Source organism: Protopterus annectens, chromosome 7.part0 (assembly GCF_019279795.1).
Source record: "Protopterus annectens isolate FY-2018-M chromosome 7.part0, PAN1.0, whole genome shotgun sequence".
Taxonomy (NCBI): Eukaryota; Metazoa; Chordata; order Ceratodontiformes; family Protopteridae; genus Protopterus; species Protopterus annectens.
In genome coordinates this window covers 904,266,374-904,280,589 of record NC_056739.1, presented here as the reverse complement: position 1 = coordinate 904,280,589, position 14,216 = coordinate 904,266,374, and the positions used below count along the sequence as shown (strand labels likewise).

Here is a 14,216-nt window from a genome sequence, read left to right as displayed (position 1 = left end):
TGTACAAAGAAAAGAAAAGGTGTCAGTCTTCCAGGTCTTCTTGCATGAAGTCCTAGAACAGAATTTTGCCATTTGACTGCTTAGAGAGGAGGCAAAAACATGTAGCTGAGGAACTCCCTGCAGACGGTTCAAATCTTGGACAATTTCCTGATTCAGTTTTCATTTGTAAAGGCATGCCTTGGTCCTGCTCATTTTGTCTGCCACACAATTTTGCTCTGATGGAATACAGGATACCTGTATATTGTGCTATAAAACTATACGGCTAGTCTGCATGGGGGTAACTTCTGCTTCCCCCTTCCTTGTTTATGTACAAAATCACTGTGGTATTGTCTGTAAACCCTTGTATGGGTCATGCGGATCACAAAAGATACAGAGAGATGATAGCAATTATAACAACATACAACTCTTTTATATTTGTGTGCTTTGATCTGCATTTTTTGCCCCAAAGACCTTGCACTTTTATATCCACTGACACTGGGTCCCCAAGCAAGGTCTGAAGCATCTGTTAAAGACTGCCTTGGAGCAGGAGGGGTGAATAGGAGACCTGGATTCTGAGAAATTTAACATCTCCACCAACTGATTTCCTTTTTCACAATTCTCAGAAATGGAATTTGAAAAGACAATTGGCGTTGATGCTGGGACAAAAATGATTTCCGATACAACTGTATCTTTCCCATGTGGCGTCTTGCAAGAGGTATCACGATGGTCTTGGAAGTCCTGAGACCTACAATCCTGAGGCATTCCCACACTGTAAAAGAAGTTTCAATGGAAAAAAATGCTGGAATACATCTAAATCTAGATCTATTATATCCTGTGGAAGAAAAGCTCTTTGTACTGAGCATATATCAGGCACACTAGAAATACAATCCAATAAGGCAGAGCCAAAATATATTACTGAATGTCCTCTTGGAATCCTAGCCTGTGTAGGAGATCTCTTACCAAGAAAGATTCCAGACACTGAAAAAGAGTCCTCAAAGATAAGCAAATCATCTAAATACGGAGAAATGTAGATACCCTATACTCCTACAGTGGGTTATCATATCATCTGGACACTTTGTGAACACTCTTGGAGCACTAGTCAGACCAAAGGGTAAAGCAGAGAACTGATAATGTGATCCACCCTCACAACGCCTTAAGAAATGTCTGGAATCTGGATGAATAGGAATGGATGATATGCATTTTTTAAATCTAAGGTTACAAGTAAACTCAAATAAGGAAGAAGGGGTAACAGGCTGCACAGTGAATGCATTTTGCACTTGGGCACTATCATTAACGGATTCAGAATAGAAAGATCCAGAAATGGCATCCAAGAGTTTTATTTCTTTGGCACTAGAAAAAATATTGAGTCAAATCCTTCCCCTAATGGAGGAGGAGGAACAATTTCTATTACTGCCTGAGAAAGCATAGGATTTAGGTCCGGAGGAAAGAGAAGTGTTTGGCCTGGCAGATGAGGAGGAATCCACTGAAAGGGATGAGTTCCCTCCCACTACCATCTGTATCCTAGATGGATCACAGTCAACAACCATATGTCTGAAACAATATGGTTGGATGAACGTGATCCATCCAGCAACCGTTTGTCTGAAAAAATATTTTGCCAGAGAAAGAAATGGAGATTCGGACTTTCTGGAAGGGATAAGAGACTGCCAAGTTGTTGGGTTTTTTTTGGGGGGGATGTCCCTTTCACACTCATTCTGACTTATTTGACTGTACTTTGTTTTGGAAGGTTCTTTCTTTCTTTTAAAATCTCCCTGCTATTTCTTTTTAAGTCTGCTTATCAGTATTCTGCTGAAACTATTTTGTTTCTTGCCAAAATTAGATAATGGAGCAGTGAACCCCCTGAAAAAAATCAGAGCAGGACTTCAAATTCTGAGAGATCCCTGAATTACCTTACCTCTCTGATCATATTATTTGACAGCCTCTGCAGCAGAGGGTCCAAAAATTAAATCTCTAGCTAAGGGATAATTCATAATTTAATTTTTGACATATCCTGAGAGATTCTGAGAACGCAGCTAGGCAAACCTCCTTAGAACAGTACCAGTGTCAGCAGCCCTGGAGGTAATAGCTACAGTCATAAAACAATGAGCAGTGATCTGAGAAATAGAATAAACTGAACTACACAATGCAGATTTTACTTCAAAAGAGGAAACTGAAGAGAAAACATTTCCTCATACTTTCACAATTAGGATAAACTTCAACATGTGAGACTGACAGTTTACAATTCTAAAAACAATCAAATCTGCAGAAGCATACATTTTTTCCCAGTCTTATCAAACGCTATACCATCTTTATCAGAATGAGACAGATCAGAATTTAAAAATGTTTGGCAGCATCTGGATTTAATAAAGCTACAGATGCTGGATCAAGACTGAGATTAGTTTATTAAAATCTGAAAGCTAAGAAACTTTATACAATATATATGCTTTCTTAGGGGCAGCAGGCTGACTGTCAGGGAAACCACAGGCTGTGACATAAACATCCTCCACTGATGACAGTGATGGAGGTGTGGGAGAAGGTTCTGAAGTTCTAGTTGTGCAAATCATAATATTTTCTTAGAGACTGAGAAACGTCAGTATTCTCACACTGAAAAGATTGGTTCATCCTGCAAAGAGCCTCAGCAAAAGAATCTCTCACAGGGAGAATCAAATATCACACTCCTCAGAATCTGAATCAGAAAACTGAGTAGAAAAAAAAAGCATCTGTCCTTTCACAATTGTCTACAGATTCTAATTTCTAAACCTCTTCTGGAGTTATCTATTTCTCTTTACCTAAAACCACTTCACAAGAAGGTCATGAACCTGCACAAGACCCTGAAACCAAGACAATAAATTACTACTGTGCAGAGAAAATGACACAGAAGGAGATAAATGTTTAGTTTTAAATAAGGCTCAAAGCAGTCAACTGATCAAAGGATGATGTCAATAAACCCTCCCAGTTACAATTCTTAAAGTGCCAAAGTGTTATTTAAAGTGCCATTTAAATTGTATATAGACAGTAATCTAAAATGTAAAATATTCACTCACTAAAATCTTAAAATGTACTAAATAAAAAAATGAATTAATTTATTAAAATAATACAACAAAAAAGAAGACAAATTAAAATACAACTGATTGAGTAGTAGTAATTCAAGTCAAACCAGTTGCAGGCATTCAAAAATAATTACCAAAATAATTCTTTTTCCTCTAACACCAATGTCCAGGGACCCCCTCTAATGCTAATATTGACCTTCTCTATAACCAAGTATTTGAAATGGTGGTTAGGGTACATGTGAACATGTTTTGCTAATGCATTATTCAGATGTATTCTATATCATATTCATCTTCATATATCCAGTTTCACAATCTGCTTTCTGTTTTTCCTATATAAAAACACGGGCAGGACTGGCATAAACTTACATATACAACTCATTTCGATTCACAGTTGTGAGATTACAATATTTATACATTTCAGCATGTCTGCCCTTGGATCATCCTCCTCATTTTAGACTTTGCTCAAGCTTTTCTACAGAGCTTTTTTTATGCTGATATGTAAGGTCACCTGTTATTCAGGTGACACTTAAATGGGATCTTTACTTTTTGCAGGAAAAGTTATTTCTTTATATGTTTGAACTAGCTGTTCTGGCTTTTTTGTTTTGTAAACCAACTGGTTTATTGCTCTGACATCAGTAAGAGAGTAATACATATACTAGTCATGTTTTTACAGCTCTGGTACTATGTTATCTGTACTAAGTCTTTGAAGAAAGCTATACAGCTGACATAGTACAAAAGGTTTAGTCCAGATAAAATAATGTTAGCTAGCGGATCTAGGAGACTATCTCTGATACCCTCCCTGTGGGAGGAATAAAGATGCCTTGTTGAAGTTTCAAGTAGTTTATTCAGTTAAACAGGTAGATGGACGAGTGTTATTTTCTTAATACTTTTGGAGATAGGGGAAGTATTTAAAGTACTTTTTACTTTGTTTTTGTTTTTTCTGGGAAAAAGATATTGTTTTGGTACTCTCCTGTTTTACTGTCTATTGCTGCTAAGTGTACCCTGGAAATGAGCATAATTTCTGGCTTGATCTTGGAAAAAGACTTCTGCCACCTTGGTTGAACTGTCTTTCAGCCACAAAAAGAAAAAGTTGAGCAGGTTTTGCCTCCACAGCAGAACAGCAGTTTGCCTTAGCTGCAGGTGGGTGACTCTGTTGTGAGCAAGGCTTCTTCTTCCAACTACTCATTTTTTCCTTTGGATCCCTCTGGTATAGTCCATACATCCGCCATGGACAGGGGTTAGCCATATCCTCTACAACTGTTGGGGTCCCTCTAATGGGCAATAGCCAGCTGTGTCTGTCATGAGAGAAGGGGGCAGAGAATGTGCCTCTGCTTAGTCAGAATGTTTTGCCCATCTCTGGGGAAACTGCTGCTGGCCACTTCTGGGTCTGTTTTCCCTCATTTTTCTGTCAAAACGAGACAGAAAACCTGTTTTTTGTGTTCAATGTTATCTGAAGAAGTTCATTATTGTTACATGAACAAATATCAGTGTATTTATTTGTGGATAATAAAAGTTTCTTCAAGAACCTTGTGGCTTCTCCTTTTGGCAGCTAACATAGTTTATGTTTCAGTCTTACAGAATTTGCTGGAGAGAAAGCTTCGTATTCCAAAAGCTACCTCGTCTATGGAATAAACTTTCCATCTTCATAAAACAAAGCCTGTCCCTCACTCACTTCAAAAATAATTTGGATTAATGGATTGGGAACCATAAATTCACTCCTGGAGTACTGCCCATGTCCCTTATGGACACAGGCAGTCTGTAAAATGACTCAGGACTCCCAACACCCAAAGACCCACTACCCTGACACTACCCCATCCCATATCTGGGGAATTAAGATGTAATATTGTCATATCCTATGTATTATTGACTAGGCTTGTAAAGGCTCTTGTGCCATTAGCCTAGTAATCACAAATGAACCTTAGAAGAGTGGACCTTGACTATGAGTGATAGATTTCTCATGGTGAGTATAACAAAAGGTAATGGCCTTAGACAACCATTTGGGAATAGTCTGTTTTGACACCGGTTGTTTCTTCTTCTTGCATCCACAAGAAATGAACAATTGATCCGATAATCTGAAAGATGTAGTGCTGTTAAAATAGTACCGGAGTTGTCTGTAGACATCCAAGGAATGAAGTATCCTTTCTCCCTCATTTTTAGGTTCAAGAAAAAAATGGGGAGATGGATAGCTTGACAAAGTAAACTCGGATACCACTTTAGGCATAAAAGAAGGATTAGCTCTCAAAGAAACCTTGTCCTTGTGGAAAATGAGATAGAGTTGACTCACCACAAGACCTTGCAACTTAGATACTCTTCTTGCAGGGGTAAGGGAGCAAGCAATATAACTGTTTTCCATGTTAAGAAACTCAAGTAAGCCAGATTAGCTGGTTCAGATGGAGCAAGTGTTAGTTTCTCTAACACAAAATTAATATCCAAAGGAGAGACCAACGGTTTACTTGGATGCCTCTTATGCAAAACCTCTTTCAAGAACATTCTTGCATGTAACTGCTTTGAAAGAGGAGGATCTATAAGCAGACATGCTGAAATGGCCGATAAATTAACCTTAATAGAGGAATAAGAAAGGTCACAGAATATTAACTCACTCAAATACTGTAAAACCAGAGAACAACTAGCCCTGAAAAGGTGGTGGTTATGTTACTGGACCCAACTACAAAACGTTTTCCATTTGCTAACACATGATTTTCTAGTAGCAGGCTTTCTTGCCTCCATTAGTACCTGCTGCACGTTCTCAGAGGACAGATGCCTAAAAGGAATTAAGACCCTATCATCCAGGCAGTCACCTGAAGATGACTGATGTTGGGGTTTGTCAAACACCCCTCATGTATGAGTAAATACATTCTGTGAGGAAGCTTGTGGTAGTTGCCCCTGGCCATTTCCAAAAGAAGGGAGAAAGTACAGTTGTGTACACTTACCATAAATGTAGATGTTCGAGTGTATTCACTGTTGCAGTCATCACCCAAGTGTGATGACTGCAACAGTGAAACACGAAGAACATCCATGGTTGCCTTGGCCAGAAGGTAATCACCACAATGATCTTGAATGATTCCTTCTGAAACTACAAAAATGCCCTGGATATTAGTGGAAAGGGTGGAAAGGCAAACAGGAGCAGTCCTGTCCAAAGAAAAGAAAAGGCATCTGTCTTCCAGGCCTTCTTGGAGTCCTGGAACAGAATTTTGTTCAGTGAAGAGGCAAAGAGGTCTACTTGAGGAACTCCTCACAGATGGATCAAATATTGGAAGAACCCCAGATCTAGTTTCTATTCATGAGGGTCTGCCCTGGTCCTGCTCAGTTTGTCTGCCACACAATTTTTTTTTCTGACTGAATGTAGGATGCCTGTACAGTGAGACTGTGCTGTGAAGCTATATCCCAAGCTAACATGACTAGTCTGCAAAGGGAGTATGACCTGGTTTCCCCTTGCTTGATGATGCACCACATCACTGTAACATTGTCTGTAACCACTTGAAGAGATCCTGGGGACCAAAGATGGTTCAAACAACTGAATACCTTGATAAGGGCAAGCATCTCCTTGATATTTATGAGCTTGTGTCTGTTCCTGGTGTCCCACACCTCCTGCTCTTTTATCTCTTCTGAAACTGCTTCCCAAGTAAAGTCTGAAACATCTGTGGTGAATGACTACTTTGGAGCAGAGAGGGAGAAAGGAAGACATTGATTTAAGGATATCTGTTGTCTCCACCAAGTGATTTCTCTTCTGACAAACCCCAGAACTGGGATCTGAAAAGAAAAGGGTGTTGATACCGAGACTAAAGAAATTTCATATACCACTGTATCTTTGGGTTTCTATCAGCAGACCGAAGATGCATGTTTTCAAATGCGTCTTGGTCGAACTGACAAAACCGAAACTGCAAAATATCGAAGCGGCATGTAGGCAAATTCTTTCCCTGGGAAAGCATTCACTTGGCTACTTCGGTACTTTGCCGTTTTCGGCACTGTAATGCGGTCTCAGAGTTGGTATATATAAGTGGGGGGGGGGGGTTGGGGGACACATCCCCCCACTTAATCTCATGTTTTAACGTGCTTTTTTTCTTTTTTTGTTGGAACAGCGATTTTTTTCCTTTGGAAAAAAAAATTGCTGTTCTGACAGTTCGGTTTTGTAAGCTTTCGCTTACATGGGGTCGATTAATCACCGTTCACTTACCTAAGAGTTTGGTGATCTAATATAGACCCATATCGTTCTCATGTGGAGACTTACCAGGAGTATCATGAGAATCATAGATGCCATGAGACCCAAAATCCTGAGGTATTCACTTGCAGTGACTGAAGTCTGAGTAGAAACACTTAGAAATAGATCTAAATAAAGATTTATTTTTTTTCCTGTGGAAGAAAATTTATTTGAACGAAAGTGTCTAGCTGACATCCCAGGAATACAATCCTGTGTGAGGGAGTCAAGAAAAACTTCTGAATGACAATTGCTCACCCAAAAGAGAGATTCCTGACATTTTGAAAAAGATTCAGCAAAGATAAGCAAGTCATCTAAATACAGAAAAATGTGGATATCATGTAGCCTGCAGTGAGCTGTAACTGGAGTTAGACACTTTGTGAACATTTGGTGCAGTAGATAGTCCAAAGGGTAAGGCAGAGGACATGCAAAATCTTAAGAAACGTCTGAAGTCTGGATGAAAAGGAATGTGGTGACATGCATCTTTTAAGCTGAGTGACATCATCCTGAATTTGGGCACTATAACAAACGGGTTTAGGAAAGAAAGATCCAGACCTGGTTTGCAAGCATTTTCTTTATTTCTTTGGGACTAGGAACATCCTTGAATAAAACTTCTTCCCCACATTGGAACAAAAGAACTGGTTCTATCACTCCTTGGGACATCATGTGATAAAGAACAGGAGGAAACAAAACAGCCTGATCTGCTGGATGAGGAATGACCCCCCCCCCCCAGAAAGAATGAGTTTTCTCCCACTGCCATCTGTTACCATGATTAATGATTTTAAGAACCCAGTTGTCTAAAATAATTTGTTGCCAAAGAGGAAAATGGAGAGACAGACTTTCTGGAAGTGAAAAGGGCCAGGGTGGTAGGGGGTCACAAGGTGTCTTGAATAGTCATTCAGACTTTTTGTAGTGTCCTTCATTTTGGGAGGCCTGACACTTCATTTTGGAACCTCCTTGCAATGTCTTCTTAAACATAACCAAAATGTAAAAGAGGAACAGGAGGCACCAGTCCATGGCAGATAAAATCACAAGCTTTTATTAACAAAATGACAGTGAGCGCTTTCGCAGCCAAAAAGCTGCTTCATCAGACAACACAATCAATTCCTGCTATTTAAACTCAATAAACAATTAAATAATCAACACAATTAAACATGTAAATAACCTATTCAATGACTAAGAATGTCATATTGCATAATGTTCGCAGACTAAAACATATAATATCCTAAAATCAAGTTATATAAAACATATATAAAAATATATATAAAAAAATACATATATTATCTATGTAAGGGTCTATTCAACAATACAGGTTTAATAGAGACTTTTTCATTAATGCCCCTATCCATATTAGCTCACAGCCTGATTATCCATTCAAGTTCTTTAGTTTCAACCCTATTCCTATTAGCCCCTCCTCTAATCCCTGTGGGGACTACCTCAACAACCATGAACCAAAATTTGTGTGATACACCAAATTCTAAGACGTCTTTCGCTAGGGCATTGGTCTCTACCATCCTGGAAATATCATATAAATGCTCTCTAATATTGTTTCGTAACCTGCGTGTTGTCATACCTATATAAAAGGAATGACATATTATACAATAAGTTAAATACACCAAATTAGTGGTGTTACAATTTGCTGTTAATCTAAACCTCAAATCCTTTTCAATGTCTGGATGTAAGAACCTCCCACTGCTATCAAAATGTTTACAGAAATTACGTCTACTACAAGGAAAGGTACCATAAGTGTATTCAGAGGGGCAAGTAGCATTCTTGTAACCATATTTAGGACCACATAAGAGTCTCTTCAGTGACTTTTTGTTCTTATAAGTATACCGAGGTGTGTCCCCCACCACCAACCTCTTAACCTGTTGGTCAGCACATAAAATATTCCAATTCCTTTTATAAACATCCTGTAATAATCTGATGTTACCAGAAAAACTCACCAGAACTCTCATAAAATTACATTTAGGATGTATTTGTCCAGTGGTCCTATTAATACTGGAGAAATAAGGTTTGCCTTTTCCATCTCTCATTCCAAATGTGTCCATCATCACTGATTGTACCTCCTTCTTAGCATAACCCCTCTCAGTAAAATTCTTCTCTAAATGATTATAATTCACTCCTAAATTTATTCTCATTGGCTGTTACTCTCGAGACCCTTAAGGCCTATCCTCTCATGACATTCCTAAATACATGCTGTGGATGCATACTACTTCTCTGGACATACGTATTCCTGTGACATTCTTTCCTGAATATTTCTGTTTCAAATTCTCCTGTAGGCATCCAAAAAAATCAATCGATGTAAAGGAACTATTAGCAGTGAACTTAAGAAAATGGATGGTATTGTTAATTCTATTCAGGAAGGATTTAAATGCAGATTCCTCCCCTTCCCATAAAAGGAAAAGGTCATCTACAAATCTCCAATAAAAGACTATACAATCGTGCAAGTTCTCTCTTAAAATGTTTCCTTTTTCCCATACGGCCATAATAATGTTGGCGCAGCTTTGGCACATGAAGTGCCCATAGCTACACCATCAATCTGCTGATACAGATGATGTTCAAACATAAAAATGTTATTCTTTAGAATTATCTCTGCCAAAAAACATAACTCAATGACCTTAAGTTCATAGGTACCATCTTCCACTAAATATTGCTTAAGTATTTCAACCCCAAAACCATTAGGGATGACCATAAATAAAGATTGTACATCTAGGGTTATCATCATGCAATTCCTTGTGGGTGGTCTACTTTTAACATGATTAAAAAGATCTCCCAAAACTGTTTAGTGTCTTTCAAAATATTGTTCTTAGCCAATATAAGTTTTAAATGTTCAACATAAACTGAGAGTAGCTCAGTACTCCACCCACGCTACTATGGGCCTCAGTGGGGGAACAGAAGGATGTTTATGTATTTTAGGCAGTCCTTGGACTGTAGGTACTAATGGTTCTTCTACAATGAAATAATTGTAAAGATCTAAATCAATAACTCAACATTGTAAACATTCAAATAAACCATTCCGTATAAATATATTACTTTCTTCAATATGTTTATGGTTAATAATTTCATAGACCATAGAATCATTAACCATTGTTAACATGGCATCCCTATAAAAATTATAATCCGTGACCACAAGAGGTCCCCCTTTGTCGGCGGGTCTAATGGATATGGACTGATCCTGACAAACATTCTAAAGCTTCCCTTTCCCTTTTACTTAAATTCACATAGCATTTAGTCATCATACATTTTATACATATCCTTCAAGCATGCTTTTTCAAAGGTTTAAATGACACCATGATTAGTGGGTACATAACTACTTAATTTTCTGAGAGTTTGTGTGGAGTTGGGGTTAATAATATCACCACCGAACTGTGTTTTCAACATTAAATTACGAGTAAAAGTTTTTAACTCAATAATATTGTCAGTCAATGTCATTTTACTGGCTGGTATGAAAGTCATACCTTTATTTAATACATTTGCTTCTTCTTCATTAAGTATCCATTTGGACAGACTCCATACTAGCAACAGTTTTATCTCTGCCACATCTTTTTTAATGTCATCGCATTGTCGTCCTCTGCTGATGCCTTCCTTTTCAAACGGCCTCGACTGTGGGACCGCTCGCGAAAATGTGTGGTCTGGATGGGATAAGGTGTAGTTAAAGAGTTCTTACCAGAACTCACAGTTTATAGCACATTTGTGTAAATTAAATGACTTGCCACATGCACGCTATCTTTCTTCCGCGCTCCTCCTTGAGCAGGCACATCAGCTGACTTTACAGTACTCACTGAAGTTGTGTGGGTGGTAGACGTAGAAGGGGGAGTTCCCTGTAAAACCACTTTGGTTGTCACTACACCATTCTGAGTTTTTCAGGTGGAGTCAGCCTCAACATCCACCTGAGTTTGGAGTTTCCATTTCATTAATATTGGATCTGTTACTGAAGTTATTATTCATCTCCCTGGGCCAAGCAAATACCCGGCCATTAGCAAAATCAAATGAATCCCTTTGAAGCTTCTTCTTTTTGTAAGACAATAACTGGGACTCATAAGCGGACATTACCTCTTTCTTTCTGCAGCTAAAACATTCCTTATACTGTCACAATATATCAGAATAAACTTTAATATATGAACCTGACAATTTAAGATTCTGAAATTCAAAGCTGCAGAAGTATACATTTTTCCTCCATATCTATCAATAATTGTCCCATCCTTATTAGAAAGAGTAGGACTGGAATTAAGTAAGTGCTTAGCAGCAGAGGAGTCAAATAAGGATATAGCTGCTGAGTCAGATTTGGTAATAGTTTATACAAATTCAAAAGTGGCGAACTTTACACATCCTATCTGCCTTTTTTGGGACAGCTGGCTGACTATCAGGAAAATTACAGGCAGCAAGAAACACATTCTCTAAAGCAGACAGGGCAGGAGAAATTGGTGCAGGTTCTGGAAAATCCTTCTGCAACAACTCATAATATTTTTGAGGGACTGAGAAACCTCAGTGTTCTCCCACTGAAAACAATGGGACATTCTAGCAACAGTCTCAGTGAAAGAGAAACCCCACAGGGAGAATCAAAAAGAGTGCTCTCTTCTGAATCTGAATCAGAAATCTGAGGAGAAAACCCTGAATCCATCCCTGCATTTTCCTGTTCAGATTCAGAATCCTGAATCTCTTCATGAAAAGCAGCATCGACAGCATCCCTCTTTCTCTTATTGAAAACTACTCCACAAAAAAGATCAATAGACTGAATCACACTCTACGCCAGTCCCAGCAAACTACTCATATCCAAAGAAATGTAAAAAGGAGTAGATACATGCTTGGTTTTCCGTTTCTTTTTGACAGGAAAAATGAGGCCAACAGTGTTACTAATGTCAGCCCCTGCTTCTCCAGGGATAGCCATAGCATTCTTACACAAGAGGGAAACTTTCCCTGTTCCCTCTCCCAGAACTGGCAACAGTAGTTTTCCTTTGCCCACTGAAGGGACCCTAACAGCCAAAGAGGACGTGGATACCCCCCCCCCCGACCCCGTCCATAGTGGCTGTAGATGCTACATCAGAGAGATATGGGGTAAAAGATGAGTGGCCTGAGGTACAACAAATGGCCAGAGCAGAGTCACACACCTGCAGCTCAGGTAAAATGCTAGCCTGCTGTGGTGGCAAAGGTTGTTTGTTTAACTTTTTCCTTTTTGTGGCTAGAAGAAGGATGGACTGTGAGAGTGACAATTTGTTGCATGATCAAGCCAAAAATGGTTCCTCTGTCCTGGGGAAAATGAAGAAAAATTGCCAGTAAAACTACCAGTCCACAAAAGTTACCTTTTTGACAGAAAAAAAGTAAAAAGCACTTTCAAACACTATGGCAGCTCCACAACCTTAAAATAAACAATTTATTCACAGAAAATAGTTTATCAGTTAGATAACACTACTTTTAAACTGACAGAAAATAAGAAGTGCTCTCTTTAAAAGTACATTACAGTCTCAAGAAATCTGTTAAAATATAACACTCCTAGCTTTAAATAAATTTGCTGAAGAGAAAAGTTAAAAAAAAAATCAGTAAAAAGTAAGAAAATGGAAGTTTATTTTCCCCCAAAGGAAACTTATCTGCCCAGCTAGGGAAAGCATAAGATGACTGCAGATCCTCAAAAGCCTCAAAGGAGCTTACTCTTTGGCAGCAGTAAAGCTCTGAAGGGCTTTGCACCCACCTTTGTCTTTTAGTCAACTCAGCTTGAGCCACTTGTCAGTTTAGGTGTGTGCTAGGTGCCCTCAAGTTTTGGCAGCTGACCAACTGTTACATCCTTAGCAGTATATAACACATACAGCTAAGGTTACTGCGGCAGTGATCAATATGAAGAAAAACTAAGTAAAACAATGTTTGTTCTAAATACTATTTGTGTAAAACATTTCATGATATAAACTGCATGTCATACAGTAAAACAGATTTGTGTAGTATGTAGTTAGGGGTATCTAAAGTGAGTCAGACTTTTCAGCGATTGTTAAATATGATAAAAATACTAAAATAAACGAGAACTTTTTTAATATTAAGAAGTGTAGGGATTACAGCATAAAAATAGAGGAAAGTCTGGACAAAAGCATGTTTAAGTTAACATGCTGTAATCTTGGGCTGTTGGGGTAGGATATGGAATAATAAAGTACACTGATTTCAATATGGTTAGACTTTGAGATGTTTTCTCTTACATTTGCATCTGTGAATGTCTCGTTAAATGCCAATGGCTTAATTTAAAAACAAGTTTTTTTTGGAGAACAATGTGAATGAAGTGAAAAGTTTTCCTTTAACAAATAAATACTCAGTGTGAGTTGAGAAGTCTGCAGCTGAGGGTATTTGTACATTCTGCTCTTATGTTTCCATGCAGACAAGCTGGGCATCGTCTGCTGAGAGACATGTAAAAATTAAAAGGTACAAGTGCTAGCAGCTCAATAAAAATAAAGTCTGAAATTATTGGAAGTGAACAACAGCCTTCTTCGTACCTAAATATTTCAATGCATTTACTAGAACACTGCAAAAAATAGCTTTATTTAAAGATAAGTCAGTGTACTTTTTTCTTGACGCTAAAAGTTAATAAAAGCATACAAGCTGTTTTAAACAAATGGGAGGGGAATAGAGATAAGACAGAAAGCAACTACTGTAATTAGAAGCACAGGTGTAACATGCACCTTAGCAAGGATAACCTTCATTTTAGGTTAGGTAATGTCTTTGGGTGCAACTGTCAATTTGGGTCAATTATTCCTATCAGGAGGGTTAAACTTCATTATGTGAAGATGTGCATAAAGGTTAATGGGGTCTACTTGAGGTGTTTTTTTTTGAGGATTTTTATTAAAACAAAAAGTCTTGTAAAGTGCGACTCTGGTTCAAGTGGAGATAACATGAAAAAAATGTATAAAAGATCAACCTGTCAAACATTAGTGGGTACACGTACACAAAAATTGAAAACAGACATTTTAAAAAGTTGTCATATGTAGTGTAACAGAATAATAAAGCAATAACTTCTT

The 14,216-nt window shown here is 38.1% G+C and overlaps 1 protein-coding gene across 1 annotated transcript in view; it reads right to left on the bottom strand.

Moving 5' to 3' along the window:
• CACNA1D (calcium voltage-gated channel subunit alpha1 D) overlaps window positions 1-14,216 on the bottom strand; it is a 5,051,180-nt gene that overhangs the window by 3,557,665 nt on the left and 1,479,299 nt on the right. The window lies entirely within an intron of this gene.